Below are 25900 nucleotides of genomic sequence, written 5' to 3'. Positions count from 1 at the left end.
TTATTTAGTTATTTAGTTTAGTTTAGTTTAGTTTAGTTTAGTTTAGTGTAGTTTAGTTTATTTGTTTGTCTGTCCATCACCAGTGATATTTCTGAGAAGCATGGAGTGTTTTATTGATTTTTGATTGTTAATGCATCTCTGTGTTATGGTGATTTATTTAATGGGAGTGACACGTCTGTAAAACACTGTATTTCTAGATAATGATGCTCAATACCTTGCATACAATTTACTGTATATCCACTAGGTTAGAGGATTCGAGTCAATTGTTCTCTCCAATTATGGATTTTCCTCATCCTCAGAGACATGTTAAACAAAGTGGTACTAAAGACTTGGCTGCACCATCTTGGATGTTTTTCTGCACAGTGTGATCATTATTGACATTAGTGCTAATCTGGGGGCAAATGCCAAAGCAGCTGTCTGGAAAAAAATAAAAGAGAAAGGATTACTGGCACTAAAAGAGTCCCAGAGCTTGGATAAAAATGCCATGACTGATGGTCAGGGCTTGAACTAGAACACTTGCTAATTAGCTAAAATACATACTCTTTGAGTCCAAAATTGAAACAATGACAACAACTGTCCTGACCACCCAATACTCAGCTAATAAGCAAGAGTTCAATGTAAAAAACTGAAGAGCAAAAAACTTGAACAGATAGCAGTGTGTGTGGCGCACTGTACATCTGTCCTTCTGCTAACCTTAATGAAAAGTACTGTTGAGATTGAGATCACTCACCTTCATTCATTTATGTCTTTTTGCCTCACGTGCTTATTCACATTTAGGGTCGTGAGGTCTTGAGCCAATGACATCATGCACTGGGCAGAAGCCAGTGAAACACCGTGGAAAGGTCGCCATCACAGAACTAAATCACTTACATTTAAACCTGCGAAAAATTAATTGTACCCCATCCAGCTGACTTTCGTGTGTGGGATAGAGTTGCAAAGTGGAAGGAGCGATTTCAGGTGCCCTTGGTCCTGGAAGTAAAAGTCCCATTGATTTTCCTAAAGGCAATGTTACATGGCTCACAGTTGGAGCTCTTCTCCAGCTTGGATCTGCATGAAACCTTTCCCAGTTAAATCATAAGTACAAAAGACAACTAACTGTGTTAGAAAATATCTAGTTTTTTGACAAAGATATATAAAAATTTCAAGACAGAAGTTAACTAAGACCCCCAAGGTACATTTTCGGAGAGAAACATCAAATCAAAGGGTTTAAAATCCTGTGACGTGCACTGCTAATGGCAGGCAGAAGCTAAAGATTACGACGTTGAGAAAACTGAAAACACAATCTGCAGCTTAAATCAATTCACTTTTAAATTTTAATCCAGTTCTGGATTAATTTAGCAACTATGGCGCAGTGTTTTGCTCTCATCTGCAACAACATGGCATTTTAAATTAGCTACAGCTCTGATTCACACCACTGCCTGGCCTCTTTTCCATAGCAATGGCAGCTGAAGCACATGGGTATTTTGAGTCGTCCACCATGCCAAAATGACGGATAAAACATGATTTCCTAGAAATAAAGTTGAAATGATTAAAACAAATGTTATATCGGATAATGTCGTTATATTATCCAGAAGAGTCCCGTGTTTCTACGTTGCATTGAGGATGTTGTTTGAAGAAAAATTTGAAATGAGAATACACAATGGGAGAAAAACACTTGCCCACAGAAAGCTGAGAATCAAACTTGGATACCTCTTTACTTTTTTGGATAATGTCTGTACGTGTTTGTGTATGCCGGTGATGTTTTCCTGCTAGCAAAACTGCAAGCATGAGTGTGTGTGTGTGTGTGTGTGTGCGTGCGTGTGTTTACACCCATGGATGGAAGTTCGCCTAGATGCACCTAGTATCTTGAGTAACAATCAATGCCAAGCAGAGGAGAAGTGCACAAAAGAATTAGACAGCCGAAGGAAATGAACCAAATTCAATTTCAGCCCAGGCCGCTCAAGCTGTCTGCCACATAAAGCCAAGACTTATTATGAGATGGGCACCAATGTCATTATTATTCAGACCTGATGAGGCGCCCTCTTTTAATGGAACCTTTCAATTTAGTTCACCTAACAACAATCCTTGCATTATGAAGCTGGTTTGCCTCAGTATTTTGATCACCTGCTATTTGAAACGAGTGGCGGTTGAAATAAATTGAGAATTCAGTGATCTTGTGGGGTGTGTGCAGATGGAGGTTGATTTATTTAGATAAGAAATATTGCTTATTCAGAGGCCCCTATGTGTTACTTGTATGCTAAGGAGCCTGAATAAGTGAAGTGATGAGTCACTTGGCTGCCATAGATTCAGGAAATTGGTTTGTCGTAGTGTAACAAAAGGCTTGTCTGTGGCACATAATTGCTTTAGACCTGCAACTTTCACTACAGACACACACACACACACACACAACAGTGTGCGAGGCTGAGGGCTGAGGTTATAGACCTATACAAGGATGTTTGATGACTTGAAAGGTGGTGCACTTCAGAGCTTTTCTGATAAACTGATGAGACCCTCACACACTGTGAGGGGTGTTGTGATAGATCAAGGATCTTTTTGCAATACACCGATAAAATTTCAAATACCTCACCAACAAAGCCTCACATGAGCACTCCCCATCATAACACCAGTGATTTTAATCAGGTAGCATCCAATTAGGGACTTGCACTGACTCAACATCTGGAGAACAGTTGCTGGCAGTTACTGTGTGTGTGTGTGTGTGTGTGTGTGGTGGTGGTGGTGGGGCGGAGGGGGGGTTTGGATAACGGAGATCGCTTCTTATCATGGATCACTTTCTCTATACTGACACAAAAGAAGACAACAGAGTGCTAATCAGCCTGTAGATGAAGGTATGTCCCCTGTTGTGCAGTCATTTCAAACCTTTCCTGGATATAAAATATGAGGCATCATCGAGTTCTCAGGAAGTCCAACAGCTCAGTAAGTCAGTAACATAAACTTGACACTTACTGCTATACTTGTAATAGTTTCCTTTCAGGCAGCAGACTCGATTCACATGCATCATTCTTTCTTTCTGTTCTGCTTCACAGCATTTCAATAAAGCCTCTAAAAGAATTCTGCTCCCCGTTCTCTTGTTCTATGAACACCAATATTCCTCGGGGTAATAATGTTGTTGTTAAGTTTTTTTTTTTTTTTATTAGTTCATGAGAATTGACCGTTCCAGATCCAGAACTGCTGAAACAGTGGCTATGTTTACATGCACAAAATATTCTAGTATTTGCCCTTATTCCGAAAAGAGACAATATTCCTACTAAGCTGTTTACATGACTAATGAAAATGAATATTCCACTAATATTCCCGTTAACACGCAGAAGGTTTTCAGGGTTTTTCTCTGCTCCGGTGGGAACAGGAATCACAAGATATTCGCAGGCAGTGAAGTAAATCAGTGAGGTGAAAAACATTAGTGATATTTATAAGTGATATTAATATGACTGATATTATAAATTTACACATCCAGTATCTAGGTTGTCCCATGATGTTAACTACACTGCTGAGTGTTTTTGGTGCGTCACCGTTAGTCCATGGCTGCATGTCAGGATAATAACCAAACCCTTCTGTCCCTGTCGTGGAGGAGGCGCACTCTGCTTTTCCAGCCCGCCCTGAACAGCTCTCCCTTCTCCTCTCATTCCTCTCCTCTGTCTGCCTTCCTGCTCCAGCATATGTCATTTTGCCTGTGCAGGGGTAAACAGGCAACAGTCTGTGTGTCGCAAACTGCAGTAAAAACCCCAATTGAGACGCATATTACAAATGCGCTGTATACATGTCCCAAGAATGCTCCTAAAACCCGAATAATATCGGCATATCCCACGTCTTAATTGGAAAATGCTACTTTCAGAATAAGGCCTTATTCAGGATATCCAAACTGAATATGCTGTTTACATGACCTGTATCAAATTTGGAATATTGTCATAGTCAGAATAATAGTGGAATATTAGTGTGCATGTAAATGTAGTCAATGTCTGATAAAGAATAGAGAGTAAAATCATGCAAGAGATTTAGTTTGTTGTTTTTTTTTGCTGAAAATTTTTAGAGAAGAATACAATAAATACAGAATTGCAAATGTTAATTGCAAAGGCATCTGAACTCTGAAATAACTATAATTATAAAGAAACAAGCTGACAACTATGCCCAAACACTTCATGAAATATTGCATTTGTCTTGGACAGTTGCTGTAATCGTACAGATCTCACTGTATTATATTAGTATGATATCACTTCTGACAAAGCTCATGTATGCACTTAGTCTGGACTCAGTAATGCTTTACGTTAATGAAAAGTGACCAGAACTGTGAAGACTTAATTAAGTGTCCAGGCCCTTGGCTGTTCAGGGTTAGTATGTCAAACTCCTTTATTCACTTACACACTCTGGATCCTTAATGCACAACGTCACGCCAAGAACCCCTAAAGAAACCCTGCCAGAAGAACTTCCCGGAGGGACGAGACACTTAAACTGAGTTCCATGCCTGTCTGCAGACCAGTCATGACAAGGCCTGTCGCCCCCCATGCTCCAACAATGAGACGAGCAAATTGGAAGTCACAGTGCCAAGTTTCAACATCTGACAGGCGTAAGAGGTCAGGACTCGGCTCAAGGCACTTGTTTACAGTAAGGGTGGAAACCAATTCAGCCTGTTACACTCTGGCCTTATTTGTAAATGCTGCTGTTGGTTGACTCGTCTTTAACTAAAGAGAATCACATTATGGATTTATTTATCCATCCTTTTTATGCTTACATAAATCTTAAAAATTAATTCTAATACAAGAGATAGTGAGGCAATGATCAATTACCTCCATTTGGTCATCCTGAGGTGTAAAGTCAACATAATGATTTAGCTAAAAATCAAACAAACTTAATTTCTTCATTGCATACAGTTGGCTTCACAGTCACAATTTTAGTTTTCTCTGTTGCTATATAGAGTAGCCCTGTAATACTATACAAGCAGGAAGTTGCAGTGATTGCCTGTTCATTTTCTTCCTTAATTTTGCCACATAACACAAAATATTTTTCTTCACTCTTTTCTTTATCTAAGCAACAACAGCCAAAACAGCTGCTTTTAAACAAAGCTGCTGCCAGTAATCCACATTAATATTCATAGCCATTAAATCCTCAAAACCCTCACACCATCAAAATTAGAAGTTGATTTAAATGAAAATAGAAATTACCTCCGGGCTTCCTGTAATACATACTGTACTGCAATGTAATTGTTTACAATATTTTCCACAGTTATAACATGTGCTGTACAGTGCTGAAACAATTAATCAATGAGTCAATCGACACGTTATGAGTCCCAATTTTATTATGATCTTTTAATCACTGAAGTACTTTAAAAAAACAAAATACTAAACATGTTTTGCTGCTGACACCTCTTCAAATGTGATGCTTTACTCTGTTTGATATCGCCTCTGTTAACTTTGTTATAGATTTCATTGATTCATTGGTTATTTAAACAAATAATTAACCGATTAATTATCATCTCAGATATTCTGCGAGGAACATGCTGATGACTCATTATGCACAAATTGTCCATCCCATAATTTAGAGGAAATATACTAGCCAAGTAATACTTGAAACAACTTGAAATACATAAAATTTTAAGCTCCATGATGCTTTATAATAAATATATAAATATATAAAAAAAATAAAAAATACATTGAGGAAAGAACATCAATGGATGTCAGCCAAAGTACCCAGTCTGGAGGCAGACTCTTTTTTCATTAAGATTAACTGTGTAGCGGGGGCGGCCTATCTTTCTATGCCTCCAGCTGACACTTGTCCCCCTCCTACAGCAGTGCGTGCATGTGTGTGTTTGTGATTGTGTGTGTGTATGTGTGTGTGTGTTCCTATGCTATCAAACAATGGGAGTGTTATCAGACATTGCCAAAGGCATATGAACGAATCAGAGGGGAATACAGACCCAAAATCAGCATGTTCCCAAGGGAACAAAGAATTTCTACTGTGAGCCAAAATATAAGGAAGGAATCTTGTTCTGTTGACCTGTTTTCAAAAATTAAATGCCATTGTTCCTGATACAGTAAACCTTATATCTGCAGAGAAACATTGTCATGTAAAAGTTCAAACTACGACAATTTTTAAAAAACAAGTCCCTGAACAATGGTATAGTGACCGAGAGGAATATGGTGATATTTTATGGCATTACCTCTTTGTTCCATCTATTGTACAGGATTTCTACAAATCCTATAAAGTATCCTTTTCTTCAGTAAAACATTTTCTTGTGCATTGCAATTTAAAGCTGCATTAAGCAATTTTCTGACCACTGCAGAAACTCTGAGCCAAACTCACAGAAGCACGGCTCTGATAAACTCTTGTGCATCACGTCGTTCTGGCTACCACCTGCCACAGACACTGAGCAATATGTGCGTCCCACTGGAGTCTAACTTTTTTTTTAATCATCCATTTCAGCTTTACTTCAGCTCTTTGTCATTTCATGCTGGACAGGCAAGGGTACACATGGCTGAGCTTGTTTGTAAAGGAAAAGGAAGGATTTCACATATGGGGGTTAGTGAGAGCGGGAAGACTCAACAAAACAGCCTGTCAGGGATTTCACACCGAACACCCAAGTTGGACGTTGAGCAGAGCAAGGCTATTATTTCCGTTTAAGAGAACGGCTGTGCTCTCTCTGGCAGCTGCGCGGCAAGCACCACACTGATTTTCTGCCAGGTTGGTGGCCAAAGTTGAACTAAATTGGTCTTTGAACCCAAATACACTCATGTCCACTATAGCATACTGTAGAGAAGATAGTGGAAAAGTACATTTTGTGCACCTCTGGGAAAAAAAAAGCTATGTCACTCTACTCGCTGATCTTACCGGGACATGAGAAAAAAGAATCTGAAGTCTGGTGACCAGTGGTCTGACCGATGTCAGAGCTGTCAGATTGGAATTCATGTGTTGTTTTTTTTTGAGGGTTTTTTTTTTACGTCTCATTTCTCTGCCTCATCATCTGTTGTCATCATGCAGTGTCGGCATCTCAAAGCCTGGTAAAAATAAACATATTGCCTTGTTGTTCTCATTTTTATCCTCATCATCTGTATTGTCAGCTGACCTCCACAACAAATAATCCCGGACATGTATGCTAGCACAGCTGTGTCATGCATGTTTATGATTTGACCGTTGCACAAATTACGTGCGTGGCAGTTTAGGACCTCAACAGTGTTCCCACCGGAGCCAAATACATGTCACTTACAATCATGAATGGGAGCCATCAACACAAAAAGATGGAATCTGACTAAAAAATCTGAATTGAGCATTAAAGCCTGTAATGTGAACATAGCCCAAGTGTAACAGTAGCAGTAATGTCTTTGTTGAAGAAGCCACATACTCTGTTATTTCTGGATTTAAGGGTGGGGTGTACTGCACATACATGTAAGAGGAACAAATTACATATCTTTTTTTGAGCAATGATTCTGCAGGTTTTTCTCTTGCTTAGACAGTTTGATCTACTAACATTTTCACTGAGGATGAAGGGGGGAAAATGCAAGAACCTAATACTCATCATTGTCTAGTTGTACACAGGGAGGTGTGTCAGTAGTAAGTGAGATATCATATCACCCATGGATATTACCAAATGTTTTTTTTTGTTGTTTTTTTTTCAGTAAACTCCTGATTGCTGAATGATAAATGGAGTGTGAATCATCTACACTGTATAAAGAAAATCTAAATGGGATTATTGTGCATGCAAGTCGCATACAAATGTTAAATATAGCTCTTGTGTGCTAAGCACATGCAGTTATGATATAGCTAAGCTACTATGTGACATTGTTTATCAGCTGACCTAGAATCAGTGTGCCTAATGAGCAGTTGTTTTGATCGCTCTGAGCTTTTAAATAACATGAATGAAATTGTTCTTGCAAAGAGGAAGGCCTGAGGTTTCTCACAGTATGATGCAGACATGAGCTACTATAATTTACAATGTCGAAAAAAAACTAGCATATGCACTAAAAAGAAGGCACATAGATGGATACAGTACACATTATGTTGCACATAATTGATTGTAATTTGTATTCTGCCTTATTAAAAAATCAAGTGTACGTATAAAACTTGACTCATAGGGCCCTATATTACGCCTGGCGCCAAACGGCACCAAGCGCAGCGCAAGCGTCATTTTCCTGTCCAGCGCCCACGTTGTTTAAATAGAAAATGCACTTGCGCCCATCAGAGTTGGTCTTAAAATGAGGTGTGGTCACGCATGTTGATGGTGCATTGCTATCTTGAGGCAGCAGAGAACGACTGCTCTATTGACCAACAAAAACCTGGTCTAAAGTCAATGGCGCAGTGTTTCACTGTTATTTTAAGGGCGCATTATCAAGAAAGTAATATGCGCCTACATAGGCAGGTGCACAACATGCGTAACACATCAAGTTATTTAAACTTGAATACAGGTATGGTAGGCATTTTTCACTAATAAGTATTCAATGTATTGACATTACTTTGCTGTATATAATTGCTGTTAATTGTTCACTCTTAACACCATACCAGAGTTGTGTTAAGAGCTGTAGTCAACGGGCGAAATACGGGGTGGCTTTTATAGTGCAGCTGTCATGTGAAATGCAATGTATTTGTTTCAGAGGTTAGCACTGAAAAATGTGTCTGCAAAACAAGACATGGTCCTTTTCTGCATTTTTTGACAGTGGATCAATTTTAAATATTGCAGGGAGTAATTGACCAGGAAGGAGCAGCCACAGGGCAATGTTAGATGAAGAGCTGCCGGTGACAGACTGCACATCTTCTTCACAGCAAGGCAACAAACTCCTCTTACTACATAAAAAGCTACTGCAGGAATTCGCAGCAAAAACTCACCAAATTACAGACATTAGGTCGCTTGGTGTTGGTGTCTCCAAGGCCCAGCATCCAGGACCTCGTACAATAAAGAGTATACATTATATATTGAGCTTAACAGGTGAGGCAAATGAGTCTGATCAATTAAGACAAACTACCAACACAGGACAGAATCAGCATCCTGAGCATATATTATACAAACATATATTGTATATAAACAGTATATTGCTAATGCACTATAGTTGATTACGAAGGTAATATATGAGATATGGTTCGTGCATAACCATAACATAGGACACATCTTTTCACTATTGACTGTCTACAAAGGGTTTGTTTTTTTTTCTTTTTCCAGATTTCCCAGAGGGGGGTTTCAATGGATGGAGGAAAGAAATTGCAGAAGTTCAGCTCATTGTTAAAAAGGAGGATTTTCCTCACAACCCTTCCTCCGAAGTCATTATAGATCTGTGAGCTGCTTGTGCACAGCCTGTCTAAGCAAGAAGAAGCCACTGACTGAGCACAAACTCAAACTTTAATACTTTCCAACTACACAACAGGCACTTCTTTTGGGAGTATATCCCAATTATTTGTAAAGAAGCTTCCTGACAAAAATTATCCTCCAAGAATCAGATTTCCTTCACTCAACTTTGATTTCTGTTCTTATTTCAAAGCTTTGATAAAAGCAAGTAGTATTTTTAACATGAATAATATTAGGGAGATCATTGTAGCTCCTGGAAAATAAACCTTCATTGGTCATCCATCTCCAAACTGTGTTTTTTTACATTAATTTTGCATGAAAAATAAGCTGAAAGACTACAGAGAATTCAGAGAAATGGTGGTTTTGACCTACATTTGACTCTAAAAGAAATTCTATAAAGATTTATGTTTGGAGGAGTTTAAACATTTCAGACAACTTTTGTTTCTGTTCATGAAAAAAGATTAATTTTATTTGAAGTGACTTCATGAAATACATCACAGATGGTAGTTTATGCAGCTGTTGAGAGAAGTTTTCACCTTTTAGGTATTAATTGTCACACCTTTTTGTTGTAACCATATGCTGAACATTAGCACTAAACCTGACAGTTTTTTTTTTTTTGTTTTTTGTTTTTTTTCCCTTCTGGCCAGCTTCACCAGACATTTCAGCTGCATTTAGATTGTACTAAGCTGTTCATTTGTTTTTTATTTTCTGACATTATCTGTCAGCATACTGTAGGTGTCACTGTGATTTAATCTCCACAAGCAACATTATAGTATACATAGCAACATTTACCTCATCATACCACATATCTTCCTTTATATGTCTGGTAAAAGCACTCCGACTTAATAAATACTGATGTTCTCCTTAGAATAATGAAGACAAATGTTTACTTCCAGATGTTTTTATGCACTCAGAGAAGCTGCTACTGTCTGCCAATGCATGATTGTATACATACTGGCAAAAAGATGTGTCATAGTAAATTAAGTGATGGTTGCATGGAGTCCCAATGAAAGCAGTGCATGTTCTCGTCTCATCAGCTCTTATGGTTTTTAAGTCACCACAAATCATTATACAAACACCATTTAACAGAGTAGAGGGTTACTGCTGTACTCATTCAAATATGTTTTTAAGATGTCTGGCTCTGCTTTAAGCTATGTAAATCTTGCATTTGTTAAGTTTAAAATCACACTTTAATTACAACCGCGGATTGCTGGAAAGAGTTGGCAAATGAATGTCCGGTATTCTGAGAGATGACAGGAAAGCTTTGGTTTTTGTGTTTTGAAAAGCATCTTTTAACAAGCTACAGTACTACTTCCAGGAGCAACGAATAAATGTCTGCATTTGCAACATTTTCAAGGCTTAGTAGAAGCTGGAACTTGTGCCAGGAAAAACACAAAGACCACTCTTTTGAGAAAGAAACAGAAGTTTGGAAGCACAGCAAGAAGAGCAGACACCCTATTTTGCCACCTCATTGCTGTGAAAGGCAGTATTTAGTTAAGTGTTAACCACAGATTCTCAGCCTGTAAAGTCATACTGTAACTGGAGTGAATGGAAACATTGCAAAGGAAATATAAACTTTATTTTTAACAATCCTTGTAGCGGCATGTAAAATTGTCAGTAATAAAACTGTCAACGGTGCAAACAGAATTTAAGCACAGCAGGCTACCGGTGTCCCCAGTTTGAAAAAAAAGAATTAAATGAAATTAACATGAAATAAACAGATACAAAGTAACAGAGAGGGATAAAGTAATTTTCGAATATTAAAATGTACTTTGAAACAAAAGTTTGAATTTCTGCACACTTTCAGCACCAAGTTACAACATTATGGTCACGGACCTTCATCAGGTCACAATTTCATATGAAACAACATCCTTATAATAAAGCCACAGGCTGTAATAACCAATCAAAAGGGGAGCCAAGCTGTGGTAGCTGCCGCTTGATGTCAACATCTATAGGCTGTATTTAATGATAAAAGAATTCAACTAGTATGAGTTATTACAGTGTATACATCATGAATAAAAATGAGAAAAACTCTCACCGTCTCACTCCCTGTTGGAATATTTACCAGTTTACAATGTTTCAGTCTGTCAGACCTTCATCAGGTGTATATACACACTGTTTACATCACACATATCTCTCAGACTACATTGATTTAAATAGCAGATTAACTTGTGTTTGAAAAGGGCAACTACATCAACAGTATATCAACAGACTGTTAGGAGTCCCATAACTAAAAGTCCTCTGACATATCTGTTAACAGGGACACTGCTGGAATCTTTTTTGGAAGGGTAATGTGGTGGAAAATAGGAATCAGGAATTGGAACATCCTGATACACTGTGGTTTAGAATAAAGGGGACTCAATGAAAGGTTAATGGCTGTCATTTCTCCACAGTGTTTGTTCATTATTCAAATGCCAAACAGGCAAACTTTAATCAACGCTCAGCGCCGCACAGACGGGTGACGTGCCACTTTCTGAATATGTTCATTATATTTTTCATGTATTATTAAAGTAATCAGACCACGATGTCCTCGCATTCATGTCGCAAGTGGCTGCTTTGATCCACAAACAAGCGAGAGGAGTAAAGTTTGTTATTTCTGCCTCTATGCGCAATAAGCCTCTCCGTTGAAATGATGGTGTATACAAGCAGGGGAGGTGGAGAGCAATCCGTTTTGGGTTGAAATGTTCAGTAGCTTGATTGGCATGAGGAGACGGGTGTTTTCAGATTACCAGCTCTTGCAAGAAGCTTTTTCACCTCACTGCTCTTGTTCACTGTATTGTTTCTTTGGGCATACATCAGTGGGGAGGGGGGCAAAAATACACCAGAGTAACACTTTGATAGCACATAGCAGTCTGTAATAAGCTACTCTTGAATTACTTTTGAATAATGCATTAGCTCAGCCCATTAACGGATGTTTTGCACATATTTATGAATAATGGTTGAAGTCTTTCACTGATGTTTAAAGACAGTGGCTGAGAGAAGCAACTTCCACTGTACAGGTGCTTCACCATCACTCAAGATCATTAGCGTCTACTATCATTAACCAATTATAATGTATTCATTTTTTACATATCATTTTTTGTGGGAAAAATATTTTTGAAAAAATAATGCTCACAATCTGAATGTACAATTTACAGTTAGTCACTGATCTGCAGTATAGACGGCTACAAGTGACCTGATTTGACAGCTAGTAGTAACATGTTCATGTTCTTCCTTGTATATTTTATTGATGTATAACCAAAGCACCATTAGCTACGTGACATTAAACACTAGCTAGTCGTAGCAGAGTCTACAGAGTCAAAGTATCCAGCAGGCCTTTTTCTAAGACATATTGACATGTAACAGTAGGAAAAGCACAAATGCAAATAGTAAGATTAAATATTATTGAATTATATCAGTGCTATCATCATTATTATTAGCAACATCTGTGCTTTTCCCTCTATAACAAATTAAAATGTATGCTGTCAAACAGGCCTATTCGACATACTATAGTTTTGCTGTTAGCCTTTAAGGCTCATTATGTTGGATTTAAAAGCCTAAAATTAGCCCAAACCACAGTAACCATTTGAATATACTGTAGTTTTCAGCAACAATCCAATATTGTACCTCGAAGAACAATGTCTTCATGTGACTTTTCATCTAAGCAGACCACATCTTCCACAGTTAGACATATAAACTATTATGAAATGCTCTTCAGTTGTGGAAGACCTTTGGGAAAAGTTAGCAGACCGACAGTAAAATAATAGTTTTCCTCAGTAATGTGAGAGATTGATGGGTGTTTAAGAAAAGAGAGGGAAAAAACGGTAAGGCTAACCCTGGGACGCTTGCTGAATTGAGTAATATTTTAATGTAAATTTCTTTGTACTAATAGTAGTAAATGTGCAACATAATTCACTTGGGTTGGGTTGTTGTGTGAAGAGGTAAATGACTGCCTATCTCGTTGATGATTTCTGTTCCCCAAATGGGCCCTTGCATGTGAGATCTTATCGATGTCAGATCATGATAAGATTTTCATCAGTCTGACATTGAAATTCAGTGACATGATAGCTCCAACACACACTGTTTATGAATATATAATGTACACATCTAATAATTGTATAATTTGTGCATTAATGTGCATTTTAGTTTCTGAAAAACTGCGTTTTCATCTCACTGCAACAAAATGCAGTGTATTTTCAATAGAAGTGTGAATTAGTGTCCACAAAGGGCCTGTGTGGTCCAAGCCATTGACATATGCAGAGAAAATAATACATTATCTCTCACTGTACTTCCATAAGACTTTGACTATGACTGTAATGGCCTAGAAGATGGAAGCAAGAAACTGCAGCTCTGTGATGACAAACAAGTGTGAAGGGCAAAGTAGGTGATAAGTGCTGCATGATTAGGCCTACATGATGCCTGGAAAAAGGTGCACTTGAGAAGTGCTTGTTTCATTCTCCGTCAGACTACCTGCCAGAACTCAAGCACTTGACTCAGAGATTAGGGGCAAAAACTATGAAAAAAAAAACATACAGTGCGGCAATAAGGAAAAGTTTGCTTGCTGCTGGTAATAGGATGAAGGAATATTGTTTGTCCCCCCCGTCCAGACAAATCTCTAAGGACGCCTCTTTAGATGCACCAAAATTTAATCAACGAATTGAATGAGGTGTTATTGCATTCAGGCGGTCGCACATTTCACCAAACATGGTTTACCCACTGGGGAGTTAATAAAGCACAAGGCATTAGCATTAAAATGAAAGTTAAAGGCAAACTCCTGCTGAATATAAATCTTGACCAGGAATGTATCTACTGTCGAAATCCATCTTTTGTAATTAAGAAAGAATGTGGGGGAAATATGCGAGGAGGAAGGAGAGCTGGAAGTAAAAGACCTGCTCAGAAAGATGAATGCTATTATGGAGTGAGAGTGAGACGGCTGGTCTGGAATAATAACTTCCTCTGCCACATTATGTTAGTGCACTTCTGATAAGATCATTGGAAAATGGCAGCTGTTGGAAATAATGCAATTCATTCTGTGTTGCTGCGGGACACTACGGGGCCCTAAATGAAGCATGTCTTCTATTAGACCCCTAAAGAAACAAACTAATAGCCCTGCAAAGACTTGCCATTTATAATATGACTATAATTCGTATGATTCATTAAGCAGGAACAGAAAACGATAGTATACTCTGATTAGAATAGTCCTCGGGGGAAATTTTTATGTTAATTTATTCTGAAATCTCTCATTGACTAAGCAACTTGTCGTGATATTGTGTAGATTAACTCCCCAGGTCACATTGTATTGTAGTCACATATTGTCTCTGCAGTATGTTTAATAGATTAATATTGTTTACATATGTTTAATAAGTCAGTCCATTTTTGTCGAAAAAAACGAGCTCTTCTATTCATGTAATTCTCTATAGTTATGAATAAATGGTATAGTTATAATATAGAGCAGGATTAAGATGAAGTAGAGATGTGATGTGTGTCACTTAACAGGAGAGACATTCCCCTTTGCCCAAACACTTAGACACAATTTGGTTTTCCATTCCTACAAAGCACCATTGCTTTCAGGCATTTTTCAGAAGTGGAAAATGACTTACTTCTAATGTTTTAATGTCATATGTACTACGGTGCTGCCAGTTGCCACAGTAGTTGTCCATTGCAGCTGTGATAAACACTGCAGATATTAACCAACAATTTTAGTTTGTTACACTAGTTTTAGAATGTGATTGTCACTCTTTCTCATACCCAAATAGTGTGTGAACATCATAGGATCTAGCACTCACAGTGGGAGTGAAAACCATATTTAGCTGCAATATAAATGTAGCCCGAAACAGAAGGGAGCTTACAGACGGCAGATTTTCAAAAATGAAAGGTAACCATATCAACATGTACAATCTCATCTCATCATTGACAAGCCACAGATTTTTCTACCTCGACTGACAAATGTATTTTCCATTTTATGTTTGATCTCTCCGCCATCAGGCATTGAGTCATGGTGGTTAGATCAGCCTTTGAAGCTGCTGCTGGTGTTACGAAGATCTTGAAGTGCCATTCGGCTCTACTTACTATTCTTGGCATCCTGTGTACCTACTGTTGTATATGCTTGTTTGTATGAGGATTATTAACAGTCTGCCTATTAGTTCAACATCTTCTGTTTGGCTAAATTTTCTTTAGTGTGCCCCAAATTTTCATACCAAGAGAATTTTTTGTCCTCCTGAGCTTTCATTTTTAACATCATGTACTTCGGTGTGGTTATTTAATTTAAACTTGAACAACAACACAATCTCTGCTGTTATTCCTTCTGAACAAAACATTTCCTGATTCTATTTACAATATATTATGAAGTTGCATGGAAATTGGTAACATCCATATGTATGAGATGATAAGGACGAGAGCTGGGCATTGAACATCATTACTTTTTGTTACCACATGAAATGCACAGAGTATAAACAAAAGTACCAAAAGCATCAAATGTCAGGTCAGATTACTAATCTTGTTTACTTGTTCTTTTACACAATAGTTCCTGATTTAAATTTTCTGAAGAAATCCCTAGAATAGTTAGGGAAAATTCTTGTACAACTGCTTGCATTTAGCATTTCAGAAATTTGGCTAACTTTGTTCAATGAAAAAAGAAAGGTTTTGTTGAAAAATATGGTTATAATTCGCAGATAGATACATATCAAAAAGTAAGTATTGTTTTGGTACTGAAATTCTGGTATTGTGGTACTATTGACAATAGTATTGAATTATTAATTTCATACTCAGCACTAGGAGGGACTACCAACAGTTCAATCCCAGCCACTTCTATTACCAGTGAAGTATACCGGGGATGCTCTGTATTTATGCTTCTGATCACTGATTCATCTGTCTCTTAAATTGGAAAATATTTATCATACATTTTGATATCAGCTTCTTATGGCAACAACAGCCATCAGCATAGGCCTTGTATAATCTCTATTTAGGAAGACTGTGGGACATAAAGGCACTGAGGTTTTTATTACACCTAGCACCTTTGACATTGCCAAGAGAATTTGTGCATGGCAGGTGAAAGTAGGACCAGCCATCAGCCAAATGCTGGTGAAATATGAAAGTGTCTGGTCGATTTCAGACACAAAATAATGAGGTACTATTGAGTGGCTGTTGAATTTGAACATTTATCTGTCAGTGGCTGGTAGATGCTCAAACAAAAAGTTAATTTCCCACCCTGGGTAGTACTGTCAGGAGAATAGAACACACAGGATGCACCAGTATCATCATCTATTTGTTTTTATATGTTGCTTTGTTGTTGAAAATTGAGATATATTGTGTTGAACGGGGTTATAGCATCATCCTATGTTTTGCTATTTCTATAGCTATCATCTCACATCTCACAAGAGCACATACAGGCTGACATCTTCACCCCAACATCCAAACAGTGTGGTGGTAAGTGTTCTTTTAAAGTGGACAGTACCATAAACAGACGGCTGCAGAGGAGGAGACCAGTTGACAGCAGCCGACAGCAGCAGGGTTTCAAACCTTCTGCAGGAAAAATGATCAGGCCTCCCACATCCCAAGTCATCTGTCTGGAGGATAATTGGTCTCTTTTTTTGCCATGTTTCACCTTGCAGCTGTACACACTCTCCTTTGAGGTTGGTGTGTATGTGCATCAGCCTGTGTGCGTGTCTGCATTTGCGAGGATGTGTCTGTGTGCTCACATGCGTTTATGAGTTTGAGCCAGCAGGGGTCTTGGTGGGGGTAGTGGTGGGTCCTCCTGCTTGGTCCTAGTCATAGTCCATTCATCTAACTCTATTAAGCGGCATCCTTGTGAGCGGCCTAGCTGTGGGGCTCCATGAAAGTAATGCATCCCTATCAAGGCCATGCTTTGTTTGCCAAAACATCATTTGTTAATTACTTTGCAAGTCTTGACTAGCCGACTCATACATCATCACTTTCCTGCTGTAAACACCATAAGGCATGCAACAGTGAAAGATCAACCCTCCCCTATGTCGGGCAAGGGCAAAAAACAAGTATTTTACAGACTGTAATTTTTCATGCATGCCTATCAAAGGCAATTTAGTTGATTCTTTATTTCTCTTTCATGTACAAACACTTAAACTGGTTCGATTGGTTGAAGACATAGTAAACACCATATTGAAGGCTCATGGGATATCTAGTCATCTTTATAAATTTGTAGAAGTTGAAATATTTTTTGCATATATAAATTGCTACAAAGTCATTACCTATTAGCAATCAAGCCATCTTTCGAATTAATTTAATTACATAAATCACCAAAATCACAAAGGGAGGTCAGCACTGTGAGCATAGAACACCCATGTGAGTGCAAAGGGAAAGAAGGAGAATACAAATAGAATAATAGCTAAGTAGAGCAATTGCAGTGAGTGGAGAGGAGGTGTTTTCATTCAGAGAGGCAAGGAGGTGATGTTCAGCCTATGATGTAGGGCCCTATGAAATCCATTTTAATTTTTCCAGATTCCGTTCAATTTTTTCCCATATGCCTTGTTTTCCATTTTGATTTTTCTGAATTTTGTGTGATTTAAGCACATTTTTCTCATCAGAAAGAGTGTCTAATTATGTGGTGGATGAATAAACTTTCAACAATTCAAAGAATTTGTAATGATGCAACACAACATTGCACTATTTTTAATCAAAGAAAGTGCTTCAATACACAGTACATTCAGACATTAGCATGAAGAAATGAAACATATGTAAGCGTTATGGTCAGAAGTAATCCTTCACATTTTTGTGATTGATCACACTGTGCACCATAAAAAATAGTAATCACAAAATAACATTGGTAAAATGAGGCTTATAGTGAAGGGATTTGAACAGTGATTTGCTCATCCTTCCAAAGTAAGGGTGAAGCCACTAACCAGCTGTAGGGATGGTTATTGCTAGGAGTTTATCTTTATCGTACCCTTATCAGTCCATCTCATACTCTTACTGGTTCTTTTTCATCACTAAAGAATTTGTTTTTTAAAAAATATTATTTGAAAAAAAAAAAATTCAGAACAGGATTAGAATTGATTTCTATGTTAAATATAGTTATCTAGAATAAGAATATGCATGCACACCCAAACCAAAGTGGGCAGGTGCTGAGCTGAATGTGAGCAAAAAGTCAAAAACCAAAGAAATAGCTCACACACTGCAGGGCTCCAATGTTCACTAGAATTTATTACTCAAGACACTTGAGTCTTGGTGCAATATATTCTAGTGGACATTTGAGCCCCGCAGTGTGCGAGCTGTTTCTTTGTTTTTTGAAATATAGCTAACTAAATATTGTTTCTAGAGCAGCAACAGTGGAGTTTATGACAGTCACTATATACACTCAATAATATCTGACTGGAAACAAATCTATAATGTCAATAAAATAACTAATATTCCTGACTTCAAAATACTGAGTGAAGTTTAGAAAGAATGAAACCCGCCCTTGGTGAAACTCTAGCACAGCAGAGAACAGAAGCAGTGCGCCATAAATGACATTAAAACATGGTAGAGACTCTCAGCATAGTTTTTTTTCTGTTCATTTTGCTTAGGCATTGTGAAAAACCACTTAGGTGCTGCGCCTAAGTCTTGTAATGGTAGGGAAAACCCTGAATTTTATAAATTGCATCCACAGTTTGGCCAATTCCACAATATTCCGCATTTTACAGTTGATTCCATTTTTATTGTCAAATTCCGCTATTCTGTCTGTGTTTTCCTCAACATGGAAATCATAGGGTCCTAATGATGGAAGATTGGGAGCTACTCTGCAATTTTGAATTTTCTGGAGTGGGAAGGTCAATCCAGGGGGGAGAAGAGTGAAGACCAGGTGGAGTGATACAACAGTGGTGCAGAGAAGGGAGTGCTAAGTAGACAGTATAGTGGCATGTGGAGCTGCAAAAAGGCCTGGAGGTACAGTACGGGTGTGGATCTCTTGTACTGAAGTGCCCGAGTTGTGAGTTTGATAAGAGCAGCCGCCACATGAATTACTGTTTCTGTTGCTCTCAAAGGCAAAGTGACCTTGTAAATTCACAAACCACTGAATAAAACTCTCACTTTTATCATCGTTCAATTCAAGTTATCTCACTGCTGCCCCTCATTTTCATTTCTTTCAAATCACAAGGACTCCGAGCAAAAACTCTAGCTTTATTTTTTTCTACTATTTCCTTTATACTTTGGATCAATCATATATGTGCAGTGCTGTTCTGGAGACTTTCTGTGACAGGGTCATCCGAGAGTCAAGCTTTCATACAGTCAGGTCACTTTAACCTCTTAGTGCAGGAGTGACTGCAGTAACATGACAAAAACCACACGTCATCTGAGGTGGCACCCCACTGATAAGAGGAGCGCAAAAATGAAGAGTGACAGCTATCATATTCACTCTTGCTTCAAGGAGAATTTTGTATTGCCTCATTGGCTCTCTCTTCTTTATTCGTAGACATGATTCTACCATATGAACTGAAATAAACAACTCCCAACTGTGACCATGACCATGACTATGACCATGTGAGTTTAAGCATGTTTTCTATGCCTTTTTTTTCAGAAGGATTGTCTGTACATTGTGCAGTTTCACCAGTGGCAGATGTAGCTGTACAACTCGTGACGCACTTCCCTAATGCACATAGCCTTGCTGTAGTAGTAAACCACATTTCCCCTCACAGTTACCTCCACTAACAGAGAATCAGATCACTTCAGAAGTCTTCCTGTCCCATCTCTCCTTACGGCAAGAGATGTGGTGTGACAATGACCGGGGCTTTCACAAACAATGGAGTCCTCGTTCCGGTGCCCGGATAACTCCACCTGACACCTGACACTGAGCATGAGCTCCCACCGGGAGACTGAGAACTCTGTGGCTGTGAAGTCTGACTGGGCGCTAGAGTGGCCTTGGGCACTGACAAGAAGCCATGGCATGACTTGATGCAATCCCAGGTAGTAGGGTTGGTGCACTGTAATCGTCCTTGACCAAGACACCGAACCTACAGAGCTTAGGTTAAACATAGAACATTGTTTACCTTAGCTCTCATAATGTTTATCCATCTTTCTTCCTTTTTCATTCTATCAAGGTAAGTAGAAATGGCAGTGGAAGTATGCTGACAGTGCAGATGTCAAAGTCATCTGCTCCCGCTAAGGTGCAGTGATAACTGTGCTGTGAGAGGTAACTGTCAAGGAAGCCTAAAGGAGTACATACCCATAACCATTAGCAGTCTGTGATTTCAAAGTTAATTTAACTTCAACTGCTCCACGAACATCCAATAAATGTGCATTCTTGGTTCCAGGGGGCTCCAAACTTTGCAGTATCATTAACCACCAAGGCAGAAGTAATTTGATCAAGGCTAATTTTGTTATTAGCCTGATTGTGTCCTCTGCCTGACCCAGGCAAAGCGACAGAGATAAATAGAGGATCCTTCTATTTGGTTGTATAGTGGATGCAAAAAACAACAAATAACTTCAGAGCATTTTTCTTTTGTTGGAGCTTTCTCATTAGCTTCCCACAAGGTCCTCTATTTCACAGTGTGCAGCAATGTCATTTTTAAATTAAGTGCAGTGAGGACACGGGAGATATTAATTAAATGATGGTAAGTGGAGGATTTGTAGATAAAGAAAAGTCCTAGTCAATATCACACCAAAGTTTTACTTCTCACTCGAAAATTTGAGAATTTCTGACCTCTTTGTAAATTTTAGCTAATTTGTAAAACAAACAGAGTTCTTATGAAATGACGGCAATCACACACTTTGATTGCCCCTCAGTCGCACAGCTGCCTGCGGATGTGAAAGCCTCTAGTACTTCCTCCTGCACAAGTACCTTGATACTAATCAGCCGTGTTGTAATTGAGACTGACAATTCTGCTCCTCTACATAGGATCTCTTCGTAGCCATGGAAACCAGAGAACATTCTTGATCTTGAGAAGCCGACATTTCCTGATAACATCTTGTTCTTTTTTGACTGCACCAATCATCCAAGACACACACAGAACATGAAAAGGCTCCAACAAAAGTGAAAGCCAAAAGAATTGTCCATTGCTTGTTAAAAATAAGGAATTTATTGTTGGATTGCTGTGGGAACAATAGCCATGGGGCAATTCGTGAAAGTGGATTTTGTTGATATGAGTGAGAGGAGAAACCTAAAATGTGTTCCTTACAGTAGCTGGCTTGGTGATATGTTTTGGAAAACATTCAGTACTGCAGTAAGCAGATCAGAATGATCACAGGTAATTATTGTCTTGTCACTTCACTCCATACCTTTTGAAATGTTGATGGCTGACGAAGACTAGGATGCATCTCTGAAATGCACATTAATCAAAGTGCAGAGTTGACTTTTGTTTCAGAGCAGTAGTGACAGGCTGCTGGCCTCAGGGGCCGTTGGAAGGGCAGCATGCTCTCCTGAGTTCTACCCTACTGCTTCTGCCGCAGCCCTGCATACGAAGAATGCATGAAATGTTTGCAAAGCCTGAAAACCTCAAGCCATGCATTTCCTTTGCCACCTAACCTAATATGACATGTATCCCTACAGCAATGCAGATTTAATGCAGCATAATCTGGCTTCGCTGACTGTAGCAATATGGGATCCTATTTGGAATTTGGTACATTTACCTCCTGAAAGAATAAGTCCCTTTTACCAACCTGACAATGCTAAAATTGAATTCTGGATTCTTTTGTAGCCTGTCAATGACACATGACAGCCCGGCTGAGTGAAAAATCAGAGTGAAAACTGCAAGAGAGGCATTTTTTATTTACCTTTAGTGTAGTGTAACTGCTCCTTTTTCTGTCTGGCAAGCAAAATGGGGCTACTCGACACAATAGATTGTCAATCTTCTGGTAGTTTTATTGCAAATACTAATTTATGAGAAAACCCTTGGCTCTGTGTGTTTTTAGAGGTCTGGTTTACATCTGTCACATTTCCTCTGCTCATAAAGATGACAGGCTGTATGTCACATTAAGGACTATTGGTCATCACACCCCTAATAAAGTCACCGTGGTTCGCCCTGCAGCATACACTGTCCTGATCTCATCTTCATAGTGTTGTTACACACTAACAACTCGTATAGCCCGTTCAACTATACGACACAGTGAATATGCAGTGCCTTAGTGTCAATCAGAGTGGAAACATCTGTTGAGGAGCTAAAAGCTTATGTCATGAGGTAATCAAAAGCATGATAATCACTTCACTAAAATCAGATCCCTTGGAAGAAATACATTATAAAAACATCATATGGCAGCCTGTACTCCTATTTCAGTCACTTCATTACCCCTGATGTCGATTTCGTATATTTGCTGAGACATGTGCAATTCTCCAGGGCTTGTTGTCTCAAGAAAAGCTGCATCAGCAGCAGGATCTTCAGAAAAAAATCATCTGGGAGAGAGAAAAGCCACGGCAAACACATCTAGTTTCTATTTTGATTTATTGCACTTTGTAATTACAATAACCAAAGGGCTTTGCTCTGATGTGCAGATATTCAAGTACAAGCTGATTTATTTTCTTGCCACACAGTGAAAGTTGTTATGGCCTCATGTAGTTTGCTTATTGAAGTGTGTGTGCCGTTTTTGTGTGTGCATGCATGCGGACATTTCATTGTGCAAAAGTGAACACGTTTGGGAAATACGTGCTGATGTCTGCAGGGTGGCAGTACTGTAGGAAATGGATATCAGCCAGATATGTGGCTGTGTTACTGTTCTGAGTTCAGTGGGAAGAAGACTGAGGGAGATCTCATTCCTTCCTCTTTTAATTCAGAACCAACACTGAAACAGAGTATAAATTAGGTAGCAGAGAAGTCAGAATAACAGCTCCCTTTTGGGGACGAAGTCATATCTTCTCACAACCTTCTTCAGTGAATGGGCCATGCTCAGGTGTCATCACATGAGCCGAGGACGGTACTTTGTTCAGTGATAAACGGTGGTCATATAGGGGCCTCTGTCCAGGGATCTTCTTTGGCGTCTGATGTGAATAGCCTTCTTGATCTTTTTCCAGATGTCTATGGACTCCTCGGTTTTGGTTGACAGATGGTACATGACAACTATCAAACTCCATTTGCTGATTAAGACAGTAAGATGCTTTTGAAAGTTCTACAAAAAGCTAAAAAGTGGACCTTAAGATTATTTTGTCAAGTTGATCGAGCCATCATTGGTAGAAGTTAAGTGTTTCACTGAGGTAAATAATCTAGGTATTATTTATTACAATGTGAAAAGCTGTAAAATTATTTATCTACTGTACTCAACTTAAGCATTTTTTTTTTGAAAATATGTTTTGCATCTCCTTAACTGATGAAAGCACACCTGGATGTTCCAGTTATGTAACATGCATCTTAACCAGTAGGGGCATACCAATTCATACAGTTATTACTTGATGCAAATGGTGAGATGCTAAACCGGTAAGGGATACACTGAGTGTGCACACAAAAACAAACACAAAAAATTACGATTTGTTGGTGTTATGGCACAGGTAGCACTGGTTTAAAAACAAAAAAAATTGTTGGTAGGAGATTTAACTACAGTGTCACTAAGCCTTTTGTGCGTACCAACTGCTAAAGGCCTAAACATACACTGATTTGATTGCCAACAACAAGAAAAGGATGCAGACCTCGTCTGAACCCCAGCAAGCTTTATTAGCTTTCCAATGCCACTCTACCCTTCCCCTGCAGTGCCGACTGCTGCGTGGTTGTTGCCAGTCCGCTCTGGCCCTCACTCTCATATCTTCATATCTCTTTGGTTTGATGTTTGAAATGATTTCCCAAATGTGTCATGATGCATAGTAACAAGACGAGTTTAGGTAAAAACTGGACATTATGTGTTTCAACTACCCGCTCTTATTAAAATCATCACTGATCCCTGTCAATGTGCTCATCAAAAACGACTTTCAAAAACATACCCTGGCTGTATGAAATGATTCTCGGTATGGAAGAGAAGCACACATTGATTTTAAAGTTATCATTTTAAGCCCTTTGATTGCAGAGTGGTGTGTTTATGATCTGCAGTAATAGAAACATCTATTTAAAAAAAACTATAATCAAAGCTATACATCTAGCATCCAGTTGACTTCAAATCCATCATCAGTTTTTTCTCTTTGTGAAGCCAGTAATCCTTAACCCTGGCTCGCCAGGTTGCTGCATGTCTCAGCCAGCAGCAGGTATGCTTTGGTTTCCAACCACTTGGCATCTCTCACAGGCCTCATTACAGGTTCGTCTCAGTGTTCCAGCAGCGCTCTGACAGGCTGTACTTTGCAGCCCTCAAATCAACAGGTCTGTAATGTAAGGGCTAAATCACACTAAAATTTATCACTGCACATAGACTCGTGCGGGGAGGCATGTCAGTGTCCTTTTCTATTACTGATCTCCTATGTAAACTCCTCTGTCCAAGATTGGTGGCAAGAAAATAATTGGAGGGATGGGATGTACAAAAGCGATGTGAGAGGAATTACTCATCTAGTGACAACTACGTCTTATCCATTAGGCAAGAAACCAAGAGAAAAAAAGAAGCCTTTAATACAAGACACATGATAGCAATACTTAAAGAGTCAGTTCATTCAATACATTTTTCACTTGCAAGATTTCACAAGGTTTACAGATCTCCACGATGAGGCATCTACAGCTACCAGAAAACATAGGAGGTGAATAGAATTTTGATCATACCCCATATAGAATAATTTTGGTGGTGAGATGGTACAATATTTGAAGCAATAAAGCAGGAAATTTTGGGTTTGCATCAGCAGTAACTTAACACGACTCTGATATGGCTGCCCCTCAGCAGGCTTCCGGAAAGCTGGCCAATCAGAACAGAGTGGGCTCATCGGGAGGAGGGGCTTGAAGAGGCATGAGCTAAGACTGCCTGTTAAGAGACAGAGCCTGAACTGAGGGGCTGCATAAAGGGCCAGTTTAAGATAAATAAGGAGTTTTTTGAACTGTGACTCATGCAAAGCTACTCTAGTGGAGTCCCAAAATAAAAATATGGAGCTGGAAATTAGCATAATGGGTCCCCTTAAATTAAAGCTGCTGTTGAACAGATTGCAGAATAGGGCAGAATAAATACAAGTATACATTCAAAATTAAGGATGTTGAAATGTTTCTTTTTTCCAGTTTCTAAGTTCAGCCTTGATTCAGCCCACACTTAACTCTAATCACTATTTTGTTTATTAACAATGGATCAAATTACCATGTGTACTGTTATATAAAAGTAGTCACTAGTAATGCAACCACAGAGAATTATCACCCAACGCTGCGATTCACCCTATAGCACATTTTAGCTTATTGTTTTGGTTGTTTTACAGCCTACAACTTGGTGTTTTGGTTCAGTCTCACTAATCTCATCAACCCTGTATAGAAGCTGCTGTTTTCAGTGGAGAAGCTCTGTCAGACCACCAACAAACAATTACAAAATTCAGGCAACTTACCTATAAAGCCTCATTTTTCCACTGATCCATAAAACTCAGATAAAAAGGTCTTGTTACATTGGGAAAGGTCCAGTCAATCTAATCCAGTAAAATGTTTAGTCCAGAACCCACTAAGCACTGTAACATCATTTCAAGTTAGTCGGCAGATGTGCTTATCTTCCACGTATTTTCTGTCATAACTTAAGTTAGCAGGTGAATATTAGTGACAGCTCAAAATGGCGGCTGCACCCTGACCTTTCGATTGACACCTCACTTGACCCAATAGGAGCTTCCACGTCCTCAGCCTACAAAAGCCAAAG

General features: G+C 38.8%; 1 long non-coding RNA gene across 1 annotated transcript; it reads left to right on the top strand.

Moving 5' to 3' along the window:
* Nucleotides 1-24946, top strand: LOC122987454. The gene is made up of 3 exons (XR_006404494.1): nucleotides 1-15; nucleotides 15874-15882; nucleotides 24871-24946. It is a non-coding gene; the product is annotated as an uncharacterized LOC122987454 (long non-coding RNA).
* Nucleotides 24947-25900: the final 954 nt, after the last annotated feature.

This window comes from Thunnus albacares, chromosome 8 (genome assembly GCF_914725855.1).
Source record: "Thunnus albacares chromosome 8, fThuAlb1.1, whole genome shotgun sequence".
NCBI lineage: Eukaryota > Metazoa > Chordata > Actinopteri > Scombriformes > Scombridae > Thunnus > Thunnus albacares.
The sequence above is the reverse complement of the archived record's forward strand: the minus strand, read 5'-3'. Positions and strand labels throughout refer to the sequence as shown.